The 23267-nt window shown below is 41.8% G+C and overlaps 1 long non-coding RNA gene across 1 annotated transcript in view; it reads left to right on the forward strand.

Annotated features, from left to right (window-relative positions):
- Positions 1-11314, forward strand: part of LOC131824946 (uncharacterized) — a 37086-nt gene extending 25772 nt beyond the window's left edge. Inside the window, exons 2-4 of the long non-coding RNA XR_009351053.1 lie at positions 2269-2345; positions 4953-5147; positions 8567-11314. This is a non-coding gene — a long non-coding RNA (uncharacterized LOC131824946). The remainder of the gene's footprint in view (positions 1-2268; positions 2346-4952; positions 5148-8566) is intronic.
- Positions 11315-23267: the final 11953 nt, after the last annotated feature.

Here is a 23267-nt window from a genome sequence, read left to right on the forward strand (position 1 = left end):
TGACATAAATATTTCATGTGAGGAAAGATCACATTCCTCAAAAACTGTCTATTTTAACAGAGGACACAGCTGATATTATCCCATTCATATTAATACTAGAATAAATATTTGTATGAAGTTTGGATTACTGTAATACTTGAAAAACATTTCAAAATTTACATTTGTTTGGAACATTATATTCTAAAGAATTAAAGGGAAAATACATTAACCTGATTAAAATAATTTAACATTTACTTTAGACAGCTATAATCTCTAAGTTTCTTATAATGCATGCAGTAACTGAGCTGAAAGTGTACTTTTGTACTCTCTGTGAGAAAAACTGTCTTCCTTAGTAAATGAAGAGTATAAATAATATTTGAAAGGTTACTTACCAAAGAAAATAATTTGTTTTCAACACTCGAGATTGCTTTCATTTAAAAAAATATATGTATTTTATTTATGTATTTGTCAGAGAGAGAGAGGGAGCATACAAGCAGCCAGAGGCAGAGAGAGAAACAGGCTCCTTGATGCAGGACTCAATCCCTGGACCCTGGGAACATGACCTGAGCCAAAGGCAGCGGCTCAACCAACTGAGCCACCCAGGCAACCCGAGATTTATTTATAATACACTCTATTCAAGGGGGCACCTGGGTGGCTCAGTGGGTTAAGCTTCTGCCTTCCGCTCAGGTCATGATCCCAGGGTCCTGGGATAGAGCTCCACATCAGGCTCTCTGCTCAGCAGGAAGCCTGCTTCCTCCCTCTCTCTCTGCCTGCTTCTCTGCCTACTTGTGATTTCTGTCTGTCAAAAAAATAAATAAAATCTTTAAAAAAAAAAAACACTCTATTCAAAGTGTAGGCAAGATCAGAACTTCTTAGATATATTAATCATTTTTATCTGTTTACTGAATCTGGGCCTGAACTGACAGTACTTACTAGTCATTTTTTTCTGGTTACTGTATGTACTTGAAAGTGATAAAGCCCACATATCCTTTGAAATGGCCCAGTTTTCCAGATTAGTGAATTTTCTCTATGTATTTGTATCTTAGGTTTGAATGATTTTCATCTTTCATTGGGGTCTAAACCATTGTAAATAACACAGTTTACATATTAAAGAAATCTAGTTGTGCACAACAGTGAGAAATAAATTAGAGGTCTCTATGAAAGCTGTGTGATCTTAACCTTGCTAAACCTCAGTTTCCTCATTTATAAAATGGGGGTGAAAATAATATCTATTTCCTGGGGACGAAGGGGAGATTAATAGAGATAAGGCAAGCATTCTCTTAGTAAACAAATTCTACATTATTGTCTCTCCTACTGTGTGTGTCAAAGATCCCCTATGTAATGAATTATGTATTTTCTAATTTACACGGCATTACCCCCATTTTGCAGAGAAAACCACAGAGGCTCAGGCAATTAAGAATCTTGCTCTAGACCACACATGTCGAGGAGCCAACCTCCTAACTATTTCTGCTCATAAAATGACTGCACAGAGCACTCTTCTTTTACAAAAGCAATCTTAGAAATTAATCTTCGAAAGTGGAGTCAACAATCACCCATGAGTAGTGACTGCAGTTCTGAGACTGGTTTTCATACACACTTTGTAGGATCGGCATCACTATTTTGAGGCTGCACCCTGTGCAGGAACATGAGTCATCGCCTACCCACGCACTCCTCCACACTCTAAGGCTCTCCTTTATGAATTAAGTCCTAGGAATTCCTGTCTCATTACTCCCCAAGGGTGCTCAGTCACAGCCATCTCTGACTTGTATTTTCACCCACCTAGTTAATTGCTTTCTTCGACGCTTCTATTAGGTCAGTCGATGTCTATGTCTACCTCAGCAAATAACTTGACATCATTATAGAGGAGCGAGAAATTGTTGGGATTGGAGAAGGGTTTACAAATGCTGCACTTTCCAGTTTATACCATCCCATGACCCAGTAACTGTGGGAGAACAGGGCCCTGAGTTCAGGGGAAAATCCCTATAAAACATTGTTTCCCTGGGTCCTTTCTCCTTTCCTAGACAACCTGAGGGTTAATGGAAGGCGCATATTGCTGGTGGTTGTAATAGCAGGGGGGATAACATGGTGGTGGAAAGAGTTTATCCAACCACGTGGGCACCTCACCCAGGAGGAATTTTATTCTATTCTGACAATCTGAACTTATTTGGTCAGTGTTTTAGAGTTTATTAGTTGCTACTGAAGTTCCCAAATAAAAGTATCTCCATCTTCCAGTGGCATATGCCTTCATGTATACTGCTGAATTCTTTTTTCCTTTAAAATTTAAAACAGCCTCTACCATTTGCCTAAAGAAAATACGTTTAACTGAAGACCCAGGGATAGAAGGAAACCATGCTATACAGATTCAGGTAAATCCTCAATTCTTGGCAATCTAGGCGTGGCGCCCGTGCTAACTAAACCGTGAGCTCCCAAATTAGCAGTATCTTATGGAGAATGACAGTCATACACTTGTCATTTTGAATAACTAAAAAATTTAGAAGAAATGTAATTTTGTAAGATCCTTTACATCAATGAGATATTTCTAGCCATGTTTGCAGATCACAACACCACTCCGCCAAGCAGCAGAAGGTGTTTTAAGTGTGTTCAATCTCAGGATGTGGAGGAGGCAGGCCAGAGAGGAAGGCAGGACAACACCCTGGGGAAAAGTTTTGGTATGGCCTCAGGAAGCACAGAAGGGACCGCAGGAAGCCGGGACTGGGTGCAGAGTTTCCTGGGCTCTTTTATGGCTTTGTCTGTTCTTGCTGCCTATGACCTTAGGCACTGGGCAGCCTCCTTCCTGTATCTGTCAAAGGGAGGAATGCAAATCCAGGACCTCTGCTCTGCTTTTCTCCCCCAGGGGGGCCAGAAACTGCCTAAGCCTCACGCTATAAAACCCAGATCCTTTGCTCTAGGTGTGGTTAAAAGAACAAAATTATTATAATTACTGGGCGTAACTTTAGTCATTCTGCATCACATCTTCCACTGAACGTGTGCCCTAGGTTTGCATGTCGGTTACCAAGAAAAGAAGGTGACTGCGGGTATGGGAGAAGTGCTGCTTAAATGCTGACTTTTCCACTATTTCTAGAGCCTTTCTTAATAATAACCTGCAAAGCTGCAATTGTGGCGATGTGAGCTGGCGGCCTAACTCACCGTCACTGGGTCTTGGATTATTAAGGTGTCTCCCCACATGCCCAAGCCTGCCGTACTCTCTTCTCACTCTCCTCCAGGTTTTACCATGTCGCCCCCTTTCACACACCAGAGTCTCCATGTGCATCACCCCACAGAACCGCAAGGAGCCAGCATGGGCCCTGAGCAGAAGCAATAAAGCCAGTCCGAAAGAAGTGTGAAATTACACACTCAATTTCCAAGACCCAGGGTGGAAAAAAGAATGTAAAATATCTCATTAACAACTTCCAATATGTCTTGCAGGTCGAAATGAGACTGTTTGGAACATACTGAGATAAAGAAAATATATGATTAAAATGAATTTTACCTACTTTTTCAAAAAAATTCTTTTCTAATGTGGCTATTTGGAAGACTAAAATTAAAATGTGTGACTTGCATTTGTAGCTCACGTTGTATTTCTGTTCTTTAGTGGTCTAGTTTCCAGTCCTTTGCGTTACTGTGCTCTACTTAAGAAAAAGCATATCTTGGGGCACCTGAGTAGCTCAGTTGTTAAGTGTCTGCCTTCAGCTCAGGTCATGATCCCAGGGTCTGGGGATCAAGCTCCACATAGGACTCTCTGCTCAGGGGGAAGTCTGCTTCTACCTCTCCCACTGCCCCTGCTTATGCTCTCTCTATGTCTCTCTCTGTGTCAAAATAAATAAATAAATAAAATCTTAAAATAAAATAAAAAAAAAATTTTTTAATCTCCTTGGCCAATACCATTGAAAAATTTTTAATATTTTTATAGAACTACCAAATAGTTTCCAATGAAATCTCAACTAAATTACGTATTTTTAACTTTTTTTAAAAAAGGCATTTATGTCCCCCAAACAAATCCAGCTGTACTGGAAGTTCAAATCCATTGATGTTAGGACAGATATTAGGATAAGCTAGAGTGATACAGAGGCATGTAATAAAATCAGTGGTACTGATCCTCTTCTGTGTCATGGACCCATATTGTTCATTGAACCAGTATTTATTATTTTTCTACTATATTCCAGACTGTGCCAGCCTCTAGAAATACAGTTAATAACTCTGATAAAAGTTTTAGACCCTCTCCCCAGGGGAGAAAAGAAAGTATACAGGAACATATTTACATACCTGCATTCTGTTCTAGGCTCTTGTGACTCTTCCAAAGCCTATCACGCATCCTAAATTAATAATTTCTAAGTTTGAAAAAAAGAGCATGGACGGGCCAGATATGAGTTCAATTGTTGCCTCCAACAGCTTCTGGGGTGGCTTTGGGCTATATTTATCTTCTCTAAGTTCAGTTTCTTCATCCATAAGATAGGGAGATATGGACAAATTGTGGGGTGTTATGAAGATTAGCTCTGAGACATATCAAGGCCTTTCTTGCACATTCCTTCTTAAGCACCTTAGTAGGTGTTACAGGTCGTAACTATTATTTCTTTTCTTGAGTTATGTAGGGAAGTGGCTCAGAAGAGAAGAGAATGGATTCTTGAGCCTGAATCTTCTTTTCTATGTCAAGTTCTTAATTCATGTAGTAGCCCTTAGAGGTTAGTTGCTGAAAAAAAAATAAAAGAGTTTGGTTCTCCAACCACGCCATGACCTTTTAGAGAAGATGTCCAAAATTGGTGTGCGAGTGGTCTGGGGTAATGCGATCTACAGAAATGAGAACATGTCTGCCCACACCTTGAGAGATGCTATGTGGTATGTGCATGTTTTTCTGTGGTTTGAAAACAAATTTCTGTCTGCAAACCTACAGATGGGTTTCTGTTTTGGGGGGTTATTTTTTGTTTGTTTGCTCATTCATTTAGAAACCCATGCTGGTATGTATATTCTCCTCACAGGCGACCTGCAGACAACCTCCAGCAGGCACCAGCAAACTTTGGGATGCAAGTAACCCTGAATGAGTAAGAACTTGAGCTAAGAAGCAGAGCGCCATGCCATTTCTACACAACTTCTCCTTCCAGTGTCACACTCTGGAACAATCCATTCTCCAAATCACCAAGTTAAAGGTAGAGCGATTCACCAACTGCCAGCAGGTGAGGGGAAGCCAGCCTTGTCATGATTTTACAGACTCTTTTTCTACTCACGAAAACCAGTTATGTATGGTATTTATGTACATCTGTGTTCCTGGGCATTTTCCAAATGCCTTTTGGAGAACATTAAACAGGAAATTGATGCCACAGGGCAAATATTCATTCTTCCCATCCTCTCTCACAAAAACAAGTACAGATTTGCTGTGGCTAGACTGACTTCCTGCAGGGTGCTGCAGCTTATTCGATTTTACACTAGGAGGGGAAAAAAAATAACATTCTCTGTTTCAATTTAGAGCATGTTGAAAATGGCCAAAATGCATCAACGGAAAGCTTCCCTCATGAGAACTCTGAAGGCTGGAAGTCAGTGCTTTATAAACTCATAAAATTAAAAGGTTAATGATTGTTTTTCATGCCTATTGATGAAAGTAAATCCATATTATACTGGACACATCAAATTTGGTTAAACAGCGTGTTCTCTAGTTCTCAAATGAAAAACAAACAAACAAACAAACAAAACGTTCAGTATATGGCCACTGAAGCTTTTCATAAAAGGACGGCCTCTTTTTCTAACCTGTTACAGGGGTCTTTGGTTAGTGTCCTCCTCAACATCTGTTTTTCCCAGTTCACTTCCTTATCAGCCCAGAAACTATTTTGGGATCTGTGACACTCTGGAAGAACTTAAGCTACTTCAGCCCCAGGAACAGAGGATGTGACTTAGGTTAAGCTATTCAACGGGTTATCTCTCCTAGCCACAGAGATTTCGTGCAGAGGCCTATGAACTAAGTTTATCCAATCAAAGTGAATCTTGAGGCTTTTGCTGGGAAAACATTAGTCACTTTTTCCTGATGGACAAGACCACTGAAACAGTTGGCAGTCACCTTAGGGTCATAATGGGGACTAACCCATTTGCCTAAAAAAGGCAAAGACCACAAAAGGCAGGATAGAGAAGGTGGAAAAACAAAACTGTTATGTTTTACTGCTGGATCAAGCTTTGCCTGAAGATCTATCTCTGGACCATTTAGTAACATAAACCATTAAGTTCCCTATACTGCTTAAACTAGTTTGATTCAAGTTTTTTTGTAGTGTGTAACCAAAGCTTAATAACTGTCATACTTACCTGTTAGAAGACATTTACAAAAGAAAAATAAGGGGACAAGGTGATAATCTAATGGGCTACTATTATGGTCAATTTCAGAACTAATTACAGAAAAGCAAGATCAATAAGGAATAAGGAAGTGGTTGCTACTGAGAAAAGGATGAGAAAAAAAATGTTTCCAAGGGATAAGTAACTACCGCAGCAGTGTGGGGCTAGAGAAAAGCCAATCCACATACTTCTTCTAAGGCCCAGCCTGAGTGGGGACTGGGGTGGGGACTTAGCAGCAGGAAGGGTCTACCCTCAGCTAAAGCCATTCTTAAGTTATTCCCTCTCCTTCAGCTACTACTGGTGAACTACTTAGCAATAGATGCAGTCTGCAATTTTTAGTCATTTGACTTCCATCCTTTCTGTTGAACCTTGCCACCTCCGTCTGAAGAATTATGTTATTATTATTATTATTATTATTATTATTATTATTATATCCCATTTTATAGATTGAGAAACTGAGGCCCAGAAACTGCAAGTTATATGCACCATAAACAAGCTGTAGAGAATAGACTCAGAGCTCAGATCTTCTAATTCAAAAGCCTATAATCTTTGTCCTACAACATACATCCTTGAAGACTGTCTTTTTGTAATATATGTGGTCATTGGGTTCATCTAAAGTGAGGCCTGGAGGTATTTGACATCTGGCTTCATACCTACTGTTTCTCTTACCAAGACTAGTCAGAATTTATTTTGTCCACAGAGTCACCATACTTTCCTTCAGCAGTGCTCCATGCTCTGAAAATGTCCCCTTTCTACTTCCTGTGACCATCAAAACTCCCGTTTCTTTAGCCCCTGAAGACAACAGACTACAAGGAGGGGTGTTTCTGAATGAATGCACACTGAGGTGGGAAATACTGATACCAGCTTTGTGTGTTAATCCTCTTTCTGAACAGAAGTACTTTGTAAGTGGGCGCTTGCAGACAGAGTGACTTCCACTGGAGAAGTTACTCTCCCAGCATCAAGTTCAGGCAGTGTGGGCAAACCGGAGGGAAAATTACTTTGGGTGGGAGATCCTTCCTGGTCATCTTGCTGCATAAACCACTTCTTGCTTCACCTACTCGCAAGGCTTCACTATGCTTCAGCCCACATGTTTTCGGAGAGCTTTGGATACACCTTGAACCTTGTCCAGAACTACTCTCTCACCAGCCTACAAGGACACAGTCATTCCCAAAGTCATTCTGTACATCTCAACAGGGCATTCAACCAGAGCAGAATGACAAGTCACTGTATATTTAGTGGTAATTTGGAAGAAAAGAACAGAATATTAGTGTTAGGGTCCGAAGTACTGAAAGCAACATGGGAAAAATAAGGTAGCAAAATTGACGAGGTTACTAAAACACATGAACTCATTTAATCAAGACCTAAAAGTAGTGTTACATGTTCCAAATGCACCTTAAAGACAAGATAATGGGGACCCACAAGTAGAGTTCACAGAAACATGGAATATAAGAGCTGGAGAATACACAGCAGACCACCACCCAAACCTCTTATTTCATAATTGGGAAAAGCCCATAAAAGTTAATTGACTAGTTAATTAACCCATATAATTAGTGGTGGAGCCCCAACTCCTGAGTCATGACTAATAAACCACTAGTCTGCATTTGTGAGCTAGGAATGGACTTTTCTTCCTAAAGATGGTATAGATCACACTTAATGCTCAAAGGACTCCACTCATTGTCCTACTGAATATGGACAAGGGCAAATAGCAAAGTTGGGGCATGGTGTTTTAAGGTATTCACACAAGGTAGAGTCTGTGTTTTCTACAGGAGTACAGGATATAAAGAGATGTAACAGAAAAAAAAAAAGTAGGACTTTGGAATTTGAGATTCCAGTGTCATTCTCCTGTAACCAGCCAGCTGTGTGCACAGGATCTATGATCAACTCTCTGAGCCTCAGGCTCTTTATCTAGGGAAAAATCAGACCACAGGACCCCACAGGTCCCCTGTACCCTGACTTGTCCCATTCTGATCATTCTAGGAATGATCTACGTTTTGAGCTTAAGCCCAGAGGACCAGGAGTACCAAGCCTGCTAATTCCCAATCAACTAAATTGAGAATCTCATAGGTTGTTCTCAAAACTATCTAAAGGCAGATGAACTAAGGAACGAATGTGGCCTTTCATAGAATCTTGGCTTAGCTTTGTTGCCATCTCTGAAAGTACCCAGAAAGGCATTTAAAATCATAACATTTCACACAGAGTTAAAAAAAAAAAAAACTATCTCTAGAGTACACCATATATGGAGACATATTTAAACATGTAAGCATTTTTTTCTTTCTAGTGAACTCAAAATGGAAGAGACATGACAAGTATCCAGGACACTGACTGGCATTTTAATACATTCTCTTAACAATAAATTTTGATGGATGAAAACTAAAAATGGGCAATGTAGAGAGAAGGATCTCCCAGTTGGAAGTCTTTCTCTGAGAAAGCTATTAAGTCTGTAGGCCACTCACAAGGTCACTGCAGATAGTTAAACCCAAGCAACTCTAAGATGTGCCGATCATATCCAGTCTCAACGGGTCATGGCCTGGGAATGGTCTTCTGCACAGGCTACAATATGGTCAACGGTGGCTCTGACCATGGGAGTATTAATGATATCCTTCAGAACCCATGGTGTTAAATGATACTTCACTAGCTATCCCTGGCACTGGCTCCTCTCATGATGTTTCAGAACAAGCAACTATTCAAAAGGACAGGCATGTGGCAAGCATGTGGAAATTATTGCAATTGGATGAAGAAAACATTTTCATTTCCATAACCAAGTTTCAATCACGGGAACATCCAGTAGCAAGAAACTGCCTGGATTTTAATCTAAGCTTTGGCATTGACTACGAGCTCTATAAGCCTTAGGAATGCTATTTAATCTCTCTGTGTATCATCTTCCTTCTATATAAAATGGGGATAATAATAGTACATATGTCATAAAGTTTTTATAAGAATGGGATCAAATGGTTTCCTATTAAAAGACCTTAGAAAAGTGCCTGGCACACAGAAAGCACTATGTATGGATTTGTTAAATAAGTAAGTAATATATACAAGTATGTATTTATCATCATTTATGACTGTTCCAGTATATTCTAATTTTTGGACAGAATGTTATGTTAACCATGGTACATTTTCAGTTATATATCCAACTAAAACTTAAGATAATAGTTAAAACTGAGATAAAAGACAGTCGTTTAAACCTGTCCTTCTCCAAAATAGATTAGACATGAAACATATGAGTTAAAGAACTGTGTTCTTAATTTAGGTAGTATTTTGGATTTTAAAACAAGTGTGTGAGTTCAGTATGGGGGGCAGAAATTAGATCATCAGACAAGGTGAAAGAGCATATCCAGATGAACACCTTCCTATAGGTTTCATTTCTTCTTCCAAAAATCATAGTTATATACTGGTTTCAGAAGCTGACTGCAGCCCATTTCATTATAAGACCGTATGAACCCAAAGAAGTTAATTTTCTCTTCAAATCTGGATTTATTACACAAATAGCATAGCAACCATAATAGAAGGAAGGAAATACCATTAACACGTACACCCCGATAAATCAGTTGTTTACATTTTTCTCTGTTCCTTTCTATACCAAGTCCATTTGCCTACCTTTTTTTTTTTTTTTCAACCTAGTGGTTGAAAGAAGAAAAAAAAAGTTAAGTGCTCTATAAGCCCCAGTCGTCTGTCCTGTTCCCTATCATACCACACACTCCCTCTGGGAGAAGGTTTTCTCCATTCAGTAAATATTTATTGAATATCTCCCACATGCCAAGGATTGTCCCAAGTACTACAGATGTAAGGATGAACAAGACAGACAAGGCCTCAGGCCTCAAAGAACTTAATTCTAGTCAGGAATAAACATGTAAACCAATATATAAATAAGATGATTCCTGATTTTTTAGGGTCGGAGAAGGCTCCTATGAGGATATGTAGGCAGATAGAAGAAAGATGAGGTGGTAAGAGCCGTGCACTGAGCTGAAGGCCTCAGTGACATGGGAAAGAGCTTTGTGTATTTGAGGAAGCTAAAGGAGGCCAATGGGAATGAAATCAGCCAGCAGGGACCTAAGGGAAAGGCAGGAGTCAGCTTTGTAGTGCTTTGTAGGCCACGGTGAGGAGTTTGGATTTTATTTTAGTGCAACAGGAAGACTTTGGAAGACTTTCACCAAAGGCAGCACGTGTTTTGCCCTATTAGGTTACTCTCATTGCTAGGCGAAGAGTGAATTATGGGGAGACAAGAAGAGAAAGAAAGAGACCCATTAGTGGGCTCTTGTAGTAGTGAAAACAAAAGAGGATGGTGACTTAGACTGGGATGATAAAGTAGATGGTTTCAAAATGTATTCCGGAAGTAGCACTTACACATTTGCTGATGGATTAGATACAGAGGATGAGGGCAAGAGGAACCTAGAATGATTGGGATCCTTGTTTTTTGGGGTGAAGCAACTGGGTAGATGATGGAGGTATTGACTTTGACTGGAATAGGATCAGATTTAGGAGTCCTTTTTCATGTGCATTTAGTTTACAATATCTATTTGGAGTTTAATTGGAAATGTCAGTTATGCAATTGCATCCGTGAGTCTGAAGCTCAGGTCAGTTCTATATCAGCACATAGTAAAATTTAAAGCCATCAGACTGGAAGACAAGTAAGAAGGGAGAATTGACTACCAGGCCCCATGACACTCCAGCTTTCAGATGTTGGTCAATGCAAAAAGCCAGCCATAATAATTGAGAAGAGTTCATTAATTTGGGAAGGAAATCAGGACAGTGTAATGTTTCCGAAGCCCAGAGCATAAGTTGATTCAAAAAAAGGAGAGAGTTCTTATTTGTGTTAAATACTGTTACCGGGTCAAGTAAAGTGAGGATGAAGACAAATCCACTCCATGTGGTAATATGACGAGTTTCTGTGATTTTGGCAAATCACTGCAGCGGAGTCCTCGAGACTTGAAGTCAGAATGGACATTGACATTGAAGTCAGAATGGAGTGGGTTGAGACTGAATGGATTTAACACAATTCAGTAAAAATCCTAATAGGCTATTTCTTTCTTTTTTTTTTTTTTTAAAGATTTTATTTATTTACTTGAGAGAGAGACAGTGAGAGAGAGCATGAGCGAGGAGAAGGTCAGAGAGCGAAGCAGACTCCCCATGAGCTGGGAGCCCGATGTGGGACTCGATCCCGGGACTCCGGGATCATGACCTGAGCCGAAGGCAGTCGTCCAACCAACTGAGCCACCCAGGCGTCCCTAATAGGCTATTTCTTAAAAATTGACAAACTGAGTTTAAAAAGCATGTAGAAAATCAAAGGGCCAAGAACGGCCAAATTACTCTCACAGACCAATGAGTTTCTTCATTTCAGATATCAGGACTTCTTAAAAATCCAAAGTGGTTATAGAACATTGAAATATGGACATGTATATGGCATGATTATTCAGTAAATGGAATCATTGATTATCCATGTAAAAAGCATAAAATTCAACCCCTCTGCCATACCATTCTGAAATATCAATTTATAGGTGGATTGAGAGTGTAAAATAAATGACCCAATTTTAAAACTTAAGAGAAAATTTTATCACCTCCGAGTAGAGAAGAATCTCTTGAAAACAAGACATAGTTTTAACCACTAAAGCAAAGTCTGATCAGTTAAGAACATCTGTTTCTCAAAAGACATTATTAAGAAAGTAAAAACTCATATCACAAACTAAGATAGGGATATTTGGAAGAACTAGAACTAACAAAGGATTCGAACCAGAATATCTACAGATCTCTTACCCATCAATATTAAAAGGCAAGGGACTTGATAGCAAAGGCAAAACAAAAAAAGAAAAAAAAAAAAAAAGGAATCTCACACAACAGAATTCCCTAATGACAAATAGACACATAAAAAGATAGTTGACCTTTTTAATCCCCAAGAAAATGGAAATTAGGGGCGTCTCCGTGGCTCAGTTGTGGAGTATCTCATCTGCCTTCAGCTCAAGTCATGATCCCCTGGTCATAGGCTTGAGCCCCGCATCTGGCTCCCTGCTCTTCGAGAAGGCTGCTTCTCCCTCTACTACTCCCCCCCACCCCCCGCTGCTTGTGTTCCCTTTCCAACTCTCTCTCTCTTTCTCTGTCAAATAAATAAATAAATAAAACCTTTTAAAAAAATGAAAGAAAAGAAAATGGAAATTAAGATGATAATAGGATAATGTCGGAGGCAGGCCCCTGGCTAGGGCGGCCTCCGCCATTAAAAGATGGTGCCTGGCTAGTTGCCAGGTTAGGATTGCCTCATGAGACTAAGCAGAACGCCCAAAGAGGAAGTAAACAGCATTGGTTGCTAGCAAAGTTGTTCGTTTAGGTGCACAGCCTGATTCGCTCCCTCCTGTGCCCTGCTCCCTGATTGGTCATGTAAGCGTATATAAGTGTGTCGACTTGCGGAAATAAAGAGAGAGAAGATGCATCTGAACCAGGCTCCTTGTCGTCCTTGCGGGGCGAGGGCGATAAATGGTGCCGAAACCAGGGAACGAAATAAAGGAATCTTGCAAGGTAATCAGCAGGAAAGCGGGGAGTAAAGGTCCGCAGGTAAGCGGGGACATTAGCCACGTTCAAAAGTGGGAATTCTGCGGTAAAGCGGGGAGTAAAAATAGAAAAACCTTGCAAGGGAGAAGTCCGCAGGTAAGCGGGGTAAAACCACAACAAAGGTGGTGGGAAACTTGTACAAGACCGCAACAAGAAGCGGGGCGGCCATAGAGCCGGGATTTTCTTATCGAAACCACAGGTAAGCGGGGAAGGGACAACGATCAAAGTGGTGGGAATCTTGTACAAGTCCGCAATAAGAAGCGGGGCGGCCTTAGAGCCGGGATTTAGCGAGTCCGCAATAAGAAGCGGGGTGGCCTTAGAGCCGGGCTATATATAGCGAGTCCACAATAAGAAGCGGGGCGGCCTTAGAGCCGGGATTAACTTGTACAAGTCCGCAATAAGAAGCGGGGCGGCCTTAGAGCCGGGATTAACTTGTACAAGTCCGCAATAAGAAGCGGGGCGGCCTTAGAGCCGGGATTAACTTGTACAAGTCCGCAATAAGAAGCGGGGCGGCCTTAGAGCCGGGATTAACTTGTACAAGTCCGCAATAAGGAGCAGGGCGGCCTTAGAGCCGGGATTTTACAAGTCCGCAATAAGAAGCGGGGTGGCCTTAGAGCCGGGCTATAGCGAGTCCTCAATAAGAAGCGGGGCAGCCTTAGAGCCGGGATTTAGCGGTGAGTCTTTAACGTCCGCGTCTGTTGTCTGTGTGTTCATAATGGGATCTGAAGTATCTAAAGTGTGGTTGGAAGGGTCTTTAGAAGACCTGCTGAAAGCCAATGGAACTCCACTAAAAGCAAAAACTGCTCGGGCCTTTTTGAATACAGTGGAAGAATTTGCTATGTGTATCCCTAAGAAGAAAGATTTTGGTATCACAGCTGCCGTTGTGACAGCATTGGCTATATCTACAGCAGCTGCCACGGCAGCAGCAGTCTCGCTTGCTGCAACTATACCCACTGCGGAAGCTGTGAACACCCTTGCAGAAGGAACGGCTGCTGCCCTTCAAACACAGACTCAGATCAATGCACATCTGCAAGCAGGAATCCTGATAGTCAACCAGAGAGTGGATTTGGTTCAAGAACAAGTGGACATATGGGGGGCCCTATTGGGACTGGGATGTATAGTACCCTTCCCGGCAATTTGTGTAACTCCCATAGCCTATACTAATATGAGTGACTTACAGAATGTCTCCCGACAGCTCTCCCAATACTTGCGGGGGAATTAGTCCGCAGAATTCCAAAACTATACTCAGCACCTGCTACTAGGCATGACAAGGATAAATAACACCAGAGTTGAGCTTGCAACCCTCCCAGAGATAATCAAAACATTGCAATATGTGTTAACCTTTACGAAACAATGGGCTATTGTAATTGGTCTGATGATAATCCTCATAGTGGGCTTGATTCTGCTAGTAAGGAAACTGCAAATTTGGAGGCGACAGCAACCTAGGCAACAGCAAGCCATGGTGCAGGCCTTGTTAGCCATCGAGGCTGGAACATCCCCCCAAGTGTGGCTAAGTATGCTGGATCGGTAGTCAACCACGGGTAAGATTGGTGGGGGAAATATACCAACCTAAGATAGGACGCAGATCATTGATATCTGCCGTCTGATGACGGGTAAGGATATTCCCCGCCACTGACAACCTAAGACAGGCACGATCCCTGTCATAAAAGAAAAAAGGGGGAGATGTTGGAGGCAGGCCCCTGGCCAGGGCGGCCTCCGCCATTAAAAGATGGCACCTGGCTAGTTGCCAGGTTAGGATTGCCTCGTGAGTCTAAGCAGAACGCCCAAAGAGGACGTAAACAGCATTGGTTGCTAGCGAAGTTCTTCGTTTAGGTGCACAGCCTGATTCGCTCCCTCCTGTACCCTGCTCCCTGATTGGTCATGTAAGCGTATATAAGTGTGTTGACTTGCAGAAATAGAGAGAGAAGATGCATCCGAACCAGGCTTCTTGTCGTCCTTGCGGGGCGAGGGCGATAGGATAATATTTTGCATTCGCTAGAATGACAAAATTAAGAAGTCAGATAATACTAGGTGGTGGAAAGGATGTAGTCAACAGAAACCTTAAAAATACTGCTGAGAATTCAAACTGGTATAACTAACTCGGAAAACTTTGCATTACCTTATAAAATTGAACAGTCACATAGCTTATAGCTCCACCCCTAATGAAACAGATGCCATGTTCACAGTGTTTGGAAGAGTCAGAACAAGAAACAGCACATCCGTTGACCAGGAAATGGATTACCAAATCAGAGAATATTCTCACAATTCACTATATTCAAATGAAAGTGAATGAACTGCAGCTACATGAAATAATATGGAAAACTCGAGTTCCACACCTGGAGTATACCATTTTGTAAAGCTCGAAAACAAAACCATTCATTCTACTATTTGGGGATATACTTTCCCAGGTGCATCCTAAGGGACCATTGTGGCCCCAGGCTAGCACCAGGCTTCTCCGCCCAGCAGACTGAACAGGCTGTAGTTGGAGAATTGAGGAACAGACATTTTGTTCTGGGACTTAGAGTTAAATGTCTCAGGAAGTTCACACACACACACACACACACACACACACACACTCTCCGCCCTGCCCAGGTCTTTCCCAGACGTGGGGGGTGAGGAATGAACACAGCAGGAACGCTGGAATCTGACATGGTGGTTGGTGGCTCCCCTCTGCTGCTGAGGGCTTTTCTTTTGTCCTGTGGAACAGCAACGTGCCTTCCCTTCCGTCCTATCCTGTGTGTCCCTACTCGATGGCTCCTTAGAATTAAGTCTGGTTTCTTGGCTCTGATAAAGCTTTTGCAGTGTTGAGTTAATTTTTTTCCATTTCAAAAAGCCGTAGTTTTGCAAATCAAAAGGGCTTGTCCTCAGGCTATCTTGTTTCCCTAGGGACTTAAAAAAAAAAAACTATTTTGAAATTCAAAAATGGAGGCAATGACCTATTTGTTCTGGGCTATATCAAATACTCCCCTTCCCTGGGACAAAAAACCCCCCTCAGATTCAAGGTTATTCTTGAGGGTAAACACACACACACACACACACCCTAAAAGCGGAGCTATTTTATTATCTGGCTTTGCTCTTTAGCCCCGGAGTCCCTGCCCTTTCAGCCCCGTGGTTCCTTTCAATCCCTCCAGTTGCACTGCTCATGACGTTCCCAGTGTGTCTGGTGTTCCAGCTGCACAGGTATCAGCACTTGAACTCCCAAGAGCGCCAAGCCCTGTGATGGCATCACGCACGCCTTAGCACCCGGAATTTCTTTCCGCCTGCAGTGCCCTCTCTGTAAGCCGGCTTCCTCACTTGATTGGATTTACACTCTGAACCCTGAGACAGGAGATGAGGCTATTCTCTGGCCGCTCTCAACCCCCTTTCCTCTTCCCTCTTTTGTGAGGTTGCCTTACAATGCCAACCACCTTTTTCTTTTGTCAGCAGAATTCCTTTTGGTTTTGTCAATAGGGGGTGCTAAAGGGAGCCCAGAAGGCAGGAGGAAGTCGAAGGGACCTGTGCTTTCTGATTTGCTCGCTTTTCCTGTAACGTCACCCAGCAATGACCTTTGGGCCTGACAATAGCCCTCGTTCCCCGTTCCCAGTTTCTTTTAGTGTACCCAGAGCCAGCTTTGCCCCACCCTCCTTGGAAACACCAGCACCAGCAGGCCCGGGAGGGATCCCCTCTGTGCATCATCTCTCTCCAAGTTTCTGAATTCTGATAACCCCAATGTCTTCTTTGTTTGCTCAGACTAGAAGGTGGTTTTGCTTCCTTAGGTTACTATCTCTATGAAACCTCAGTGTTCCCTTTTTGTATTTTCAGTTCTCTCTAAGATCTGGTTAACTAAATCCCTGTATTACATTGTCTCTATTGAAATTCTTAATGTGTTTTTGTTTGTTTTCCTGACTGATTTATCCTCTGTTAAGTGGTGGGTAGCAGATTATGTCACCCCAAAATATGCCACTTCAACGTCCCTAAGGATTATTTTGAGCTGAAGGCAATTGATTAAGAAACAGATGAGAACAAAGCTCTCCAACCTCCCCATATTTGCCTAAAAGCAAGATGAAAATTTGCTAAGGTGTCATCCCCCTGGCTTCAACACTCCCCCCCCACCGCGCCCCCCTCTCTACCAGGAAGGACTGAAGTTAACTACCCCAGGGAATCTGTGTAACAAACTTTACTACCTAGCCCTTATCATCCATTAGTTCCCCATATATTTACCTTCCCACAGTTTGCCACCCCAGAAACTCAGTCCTTTTCCATTGTCTTGTCACTTTATTAAAAACGTATTGTGTGTTTGTTAAAACTCCATGAAGTCCAAGTTCTAACTTACACTGCCTTTGAGTTACTCATCACTGAACACTCCCGTGTACATAGGTGATGCATGCACTAACCACCTTTTTTCTCTTAATCTAATTTACAGAACATCAGCCAACAAGCCTAAGATGGACAGAAGGAAGACAGTTCTTCCTTCCTTAGATAGGACTCTATCTAAGACCTAGGACTCTATCTTCTATAGAACCTTGTAGATGGCTCCTTTGAAGTGCTGATTACCACAGTATTAACAATGCTTTTCTTTGATGACAGTGTCCCACCGCTAAGGTTGTTAGCCTCTCAGAGGTGGGATCATTTTTTATTCATCTTTATAGTCCCAGTGTCTACCACAATGAATACATGCTTAATAAGTGATCCTTGAATTAACAAATAAATATTCAAGTGAATGAATGAATGCATGACTATAGTAGTCATATATTTTATCCTCGAAGACTTACAATAACACCTCTTTATCCACACAATAAATCTCAAGGGCCCCTTAATCTGGCCCACATCTTCCTTTCTGGCTCCACTCCCTCCCACCCCTCTCTTCCTGGCCATACTGAACGGCTTAGAACTCCCAGAACATACGTCTAGCACTCTGCATTCATTGTCCAATTTCTTCTTGAAATGCTTGTCCATGCCTGATGCCTCTACTACAGTGTCAGCTATTTGAGGAACTCCTTTATTTCCACTGCCCAGTAGAGTCCTAGACTACAGTAAACACTTAGTGCATAATTATTAAATAAACATGTCCATATTGCTGTAGTTTCCATAATGATCAACTTGGATTCTTATGCAATACTTTATTTAGGTTATATGCCATGATTTACTTAATCATTACCTTATTACTGGATACTAAGATAGTTTTCAACATTCATTATTACAATTAATGCAGTAGAGTACTTTCTGTGCAAAGAGTTTTTCTGTTATAGAGAGAGGTTTTTTTTTCCTTTTTCTTAGAGAGTATGACTTATTTAAAAAAAAAAAAAAAAAAGGAGTTCTCATTTTTCTTAGTTGACATCAGTGATGGTGGCCCTAAGTTCTAGGGGATGCTTTTGAGATCACCATGTCTCCAGAAGGTCAATGAAATAATCTGGCTCACAATAATTTTAAATATTTTCCCAAAGATTTGCAAATGAAGATGTCAATGTCCAAGTATTCCAGACCCAGTATACCTACATGCCTGAAACTTCATTGTCTCCAGCTTCTCTTTGAGTACACAGAGGCAGGAAGCAAACAGGCGTCATTTGACTTTGGGGATGGGGTGGTTGGGGGTTGAGGAACAGGGTAATATATAATTAGCTTGTTGGTAGAAATTAAAATCAACTGAAACCACTATCACTGAATCATATGAAGTTTTGTTTTGTTTTGTTTTGTTTTGTTTTCACTCTCTTCATCTGGAAATGTCCCAGAAATAAAGAAATCCCTCGGTACACAAAACAGAAACACTCATGAAAAATCTAAGTATAAGTCCCCTCTATTGAACTGTTTTCCAAAATGGCTTCCAGTTTGTAATTGCAGATGTGTCTCCAACTAGGACATGAAGTCCAACCAGATCCTTACCTGCACTGCCCTAGGCCACTATCGTTTCAAATAGGTTGAGAATTTCCAACTTACAAGAGAGAGGTTGACAGAGAAGAGATTAAGGGGAAAGTGTTGTGACCCTGGAAGTGACTTGACTTCTGGCTGTGGGATGGAAGCCCTCTGGACCCGTGTCCCCATTTATAAATTGGGTAGTAGATCCCCAAAGTTTCTTCTAACTCTGAATTTCTAGGACTTTCTGTGTTTTAATCCTGATAACGTGCAGAGAACTCAGCTAAGCCTGAATTAGTTTTTGGCTTTCCTGAATCTCAAGAACAAACAGCGGAGCCTAATTCCCTTGCAGGTGTAACTCATCTCACATCCCCCATCCAGATTTTAAAAAAAAGAAAATGCCCAAAGAATCTAACTGCTGTGACTCCTCAGGAAATCTTTCTCTACTTCATTCATTATGATTTGCATGTTCTCCTTCCTCCAAATCTATGTGGAATCTGACTTGAACTCATTTTGCACTCTTTGTTAACATAGAATCCTGAAATACATCTCTTACAAACTGCAAAAGACAACTTTACCCAATTTAGCTGATCCACAGACCTAATCAGGAGAAATCTAACGGAAACAAATGGCTCCTCCTTAAATTTATCCAGTCTGTTTCTCATTTTATATTGTTGTTGTTTAACCTGAAGTTAACAAAGATCCCCTTCAATTTGGAGAAGTTGCTCTTGGTCATACCACATGCCCCGGGCTTGGTTTGCAGATAATAAAACGGCCACTTACCTCCTTTGCTCCTTCAGGTTTACCCAGATTTATCAGAAGAAAAGCCCTTATACAACTCTGTGTTTCTTTTTCTTTTCTTTTCTTTTTTTTTCCCCAGCCAGCCTGTTACTCTAATTTCCTCTCCCAAAGAACATGCAGCTGTTTACAAAATACCTCTATTTGGAAGTCCTCCTTAGGAGGCAAAAGGAAACCTCACACTTCTATCCTGTTTTGGCTATTTTACATCTTTGTTTTTAGATAACAAGTGGTAACAAGCAAGGGATAAGAATAAATAATATATTCCTGTTTGTTAGGGGGAATACAAGAGCAAAATCAATGCCTCCCCCACTACCCAGAGGGATGAGTCCTCACCATAGGCCTCTGCTTTGAAAAGGTGTCCTTCAAAAGGCAACCAACCCTCTTGACTGCTGGCTCATTGGCTACGAGCCAGGACAGCCACAGTCCAGTTCAGCTAACCTGGAGGCACTGTTTTCAAGGTGAGATGGAGGTCACTTGTTAGGGCAGCCCGTCTTTGGCCAACTCAGCTTTTAGAAGCAATACTAGGCATTCAGAGTGATGAGACTCAAGCAGAAATGTACAGTAAGACCAGCTGGTCACAATTAGGAAAGCAGATTTCCCCCCATATTCTTCTTCTTTGAATGAATTTAAGGGGTTGGTGTTTTGCAAAGTTCAATTGATGTGACAAATAAATGATCCAGTAAGTCGTGACATAATGCAATGTATATTTTAAATACAAGCTAGAATTCTTTATTTACTTATAATGCTGTAAAATGAATACAGTGTTCCTTTATCATCATTATAGCCTCAGTTAGGAAAGGGCAGCATTTCACTCCTTGGTGGTCATATTCAAGCCAGAGTGCCTTCAAGAGTCCATACACTTTCATCAAATACCAACTATCTGCCCATCTGATTCTGAGTTAGAACCTTCATTCAGGCTCCATTTGTTACTTTATTTTTTAATGCAAACATGAAAACAAAAATATTATTATTTAAGTCCTGTCCTAAGTCAGTGAGCCATTATTCTGTAGGCTGACCGAAGAGAAAACAGCCCGGACACCTTCTACTATTTCAGTCAGCGGAAGTCTTAGGTCTAGAGATACGGCTCCACACAAGAAGCACTCCCTGCTCCTGGGAGAGGTCTTTCCACAGGGGGAAGCAGACAGTAAACAGGTAAGTAATTGAAAAGTAATTTTAGATAATTACAATTGCTATTAAAAAGAACTAAAACAGAACACATGATAATGGCTGGCAAAGTAAAGGAGAGCTACTTCAAGGTGGTCATAGAAGAACCATTCCGGAGGAAACCTGTTAAGCCAGACCTGAATAACAAGGGAGGCCCAGCCATGGCAAGTCCGGGGGAAGAATGCGAGGAGCATCCCGGGAAACCCAAGGGGAATGCTGGGCATGTTCAAAGAATAGGAAGAAGGGTAACGTGGCAGCTGGGGTGTAAGTCAAAAGAGGTACAGGAGATGAAGTCATACAGGTAGGCAGAGGCTGGAGAATGCAAGTCCTATAGATCATGATAAGGTAAAACCAGAAAACATCTCGAGATTTCTAGCAATACATAATATTATTGATGTTTTAAAGTTATTATTCTGGTAGCTCGACAGGAAACAGATGAAAGCAGGAAGACCAGCTTAAAGTAGTTGAGGCAAAAGATTGGCGGCTTAATACCATTAGGGACACGAAACACAGTAGATGGATTCGAGATGTTTTAGAGGCAGAACCTCCAGATCTGCCCAAGAATTTGACGTGGGGACCAGGGAAAGATCGGCAACCTGGAAAATTCTAGGTTTGAACAACGGGGGGGGGGGGGGAGTGGTGCTGTCATGACGGGGAGAATTGCCTTCAGGGTGGAGGGGAGGACGAAGTTTGAGACAAGGTAGGAAGTGCGGCTCTTTGCAGCTCTGTGGAATGGGAGATTTCTACTGGAGATCTGACCCGAGGCGTGGAAGCCGGCATGGAAGCCGGGGAAATGAAAGTAGGAGCGATCAACATGTAGAAGATACATAAAGCCAGGGGAGGAGGGACAAGTGAGGAGTCCAGGACCAAGCAACACTGCACTCTAACATTAGAGTGTCGTGGAAACGGATACAGTATCTAACACGCAGTAAAAGGAGGTCCAACCCAGAGCATGAAATACATTGGAGAAAGAGTCAAAGGTGACATAGACGGAATGCTGCAGCTTTCTCATATGCCAACTTTCCGTGGTGAAAATAAAGATGAAAAGCATTTCATCTGAGTTAGCAAATATTACGGAAAAGGAAAGAAGATCTTTATTCCATGAGGGTATTTATAACAGGTGACTGTCTCTGCATCACTGGCACCCTGGTAAGCAGTTCTTCGGGAACTGGGATTTGTCTTAGCAGTGTGTATGTGTATGGGGGTGGGGTGCGGCGGGGGGCGGGGGAGAGCTCTGTATCCTGGGACGAGTTTGGGGGAATAGACAGCACACCTGTGTTTATTCAAGATTTGGAGAGTCATGTTTGGTAATACTGAGTCATTTCCCCTTAGCTTCTAGAATTTAAAGATGGGGTGGGGATCTTCCGTCTGTGTGTAAAGTCTCCAGATTTGTTCCATAGCGGGCATGGTCCAATCTGGTCAGTTCCTAGTCACCAAGCCTTTTGGAGTCCCTGGGGGTTGTTCTTGCGTCAGCATGATAAGTGAGCCAACACCAGCCAGGACAGAGTCCTGTGGCCCTAGAGGTGACCGCAGGCTCTGGAGTCTAGCCCATCTCTCTTCAAATCCCAGCTCTGCCTCTTGCTGCCCGTGCCTGAGATGAGTCCCCAAGTGCTCTAAGTCCCAGTTTCCTCATCTGTAAAATGATGACAACACATCCCAAACCTGTTGTGACATTTAATGAGATACCATATGCGGAGTGACTAACCTAGTCCCTCCATGAATAGTCAGGAGGTGCTCAATAAATCTCGGCCTTTCCTCTTTCTTTTTATCCCAGAGCTTGTGGTCACACACTCTGACCCACAGAAACCCCGGGTAATCCTGATTCTGGCTCCATTTGCTACATTACTTTTTGAATGTAAGAATTAAAACAAAAATGTTAAACATTTAGGTCATTTCCTGAGTCAGTGATCCTTTTTGGGAGCTGGCAGGGAGAAAATTACCTTGGCAACTTCGGCTGCTATTTCAATACGAGAAAGATTCTCAGTCAACGAGCAGCTTGCTTTCTCAGTCTGGTTAATTTCCTCAACATTGCTATGGTGCTAAAAACTCCTGTTTATTGTAGAATCTGAGTCTGGTATCTAAACTCTCAGTAAGAACAGAGAAACTTCCAATCAACAGCTTGCCAGATTTCCCTGTTACACGTGGTACAGTCATTTGTCACAAAACCACTGCCTTTTTTTCATGTCCCATTTCATTTATTAATTCAACCAGTCTATACTGAGACCATGCTAAGTGCCTGAAACGGAGTAGATACTGCAGTGATCATGACAAGGGAGAGGGTCCCGGCTCCCGCACTCACTCCTGCACGGGCCAAGGTTAACCAGCCGGTTCCACTGGCAGAGAAACGGCTTTCCTTCCCCGCCGCATTCCCAGGAGGTTTTTTACTTAGACAAAAATGCAACTTGTTTAAGATTCCTAGAATTATTTAGAAATATGAACTAAAGGTTATTGTCATCTTTCCCCAGACGGCTTTCTCTTTAATTGAAGAAAAGATCTGCTTCCTTTGTGTTTGCATCTTTAATTATAGAAATAACAGGGGCTTGCTTTAAAATGTGTTAATCTAACCTAAAATGGGAAGACTCTCCTCCTTGATAGTGGAGAAGCTATTAAAATTTGGAATTTGGTGTCTACATTTCCAGACTCTTTTC

This window comes from Mustela lutreola, chromosome 2 (genome assembly GCF_030435805.1).
Source record: "Mustela lutreola isolate mMusLut2 chromosome 2, mMusLut2.pri, whole genome shotgun sequence".
NCBI classification, from domain to species: domain Eukaryota; kingdom Metazoa; phylum Chordata; class Mammalia; order Carnivora; family Mustelidae; genus Mustela; species Mustela lutreola.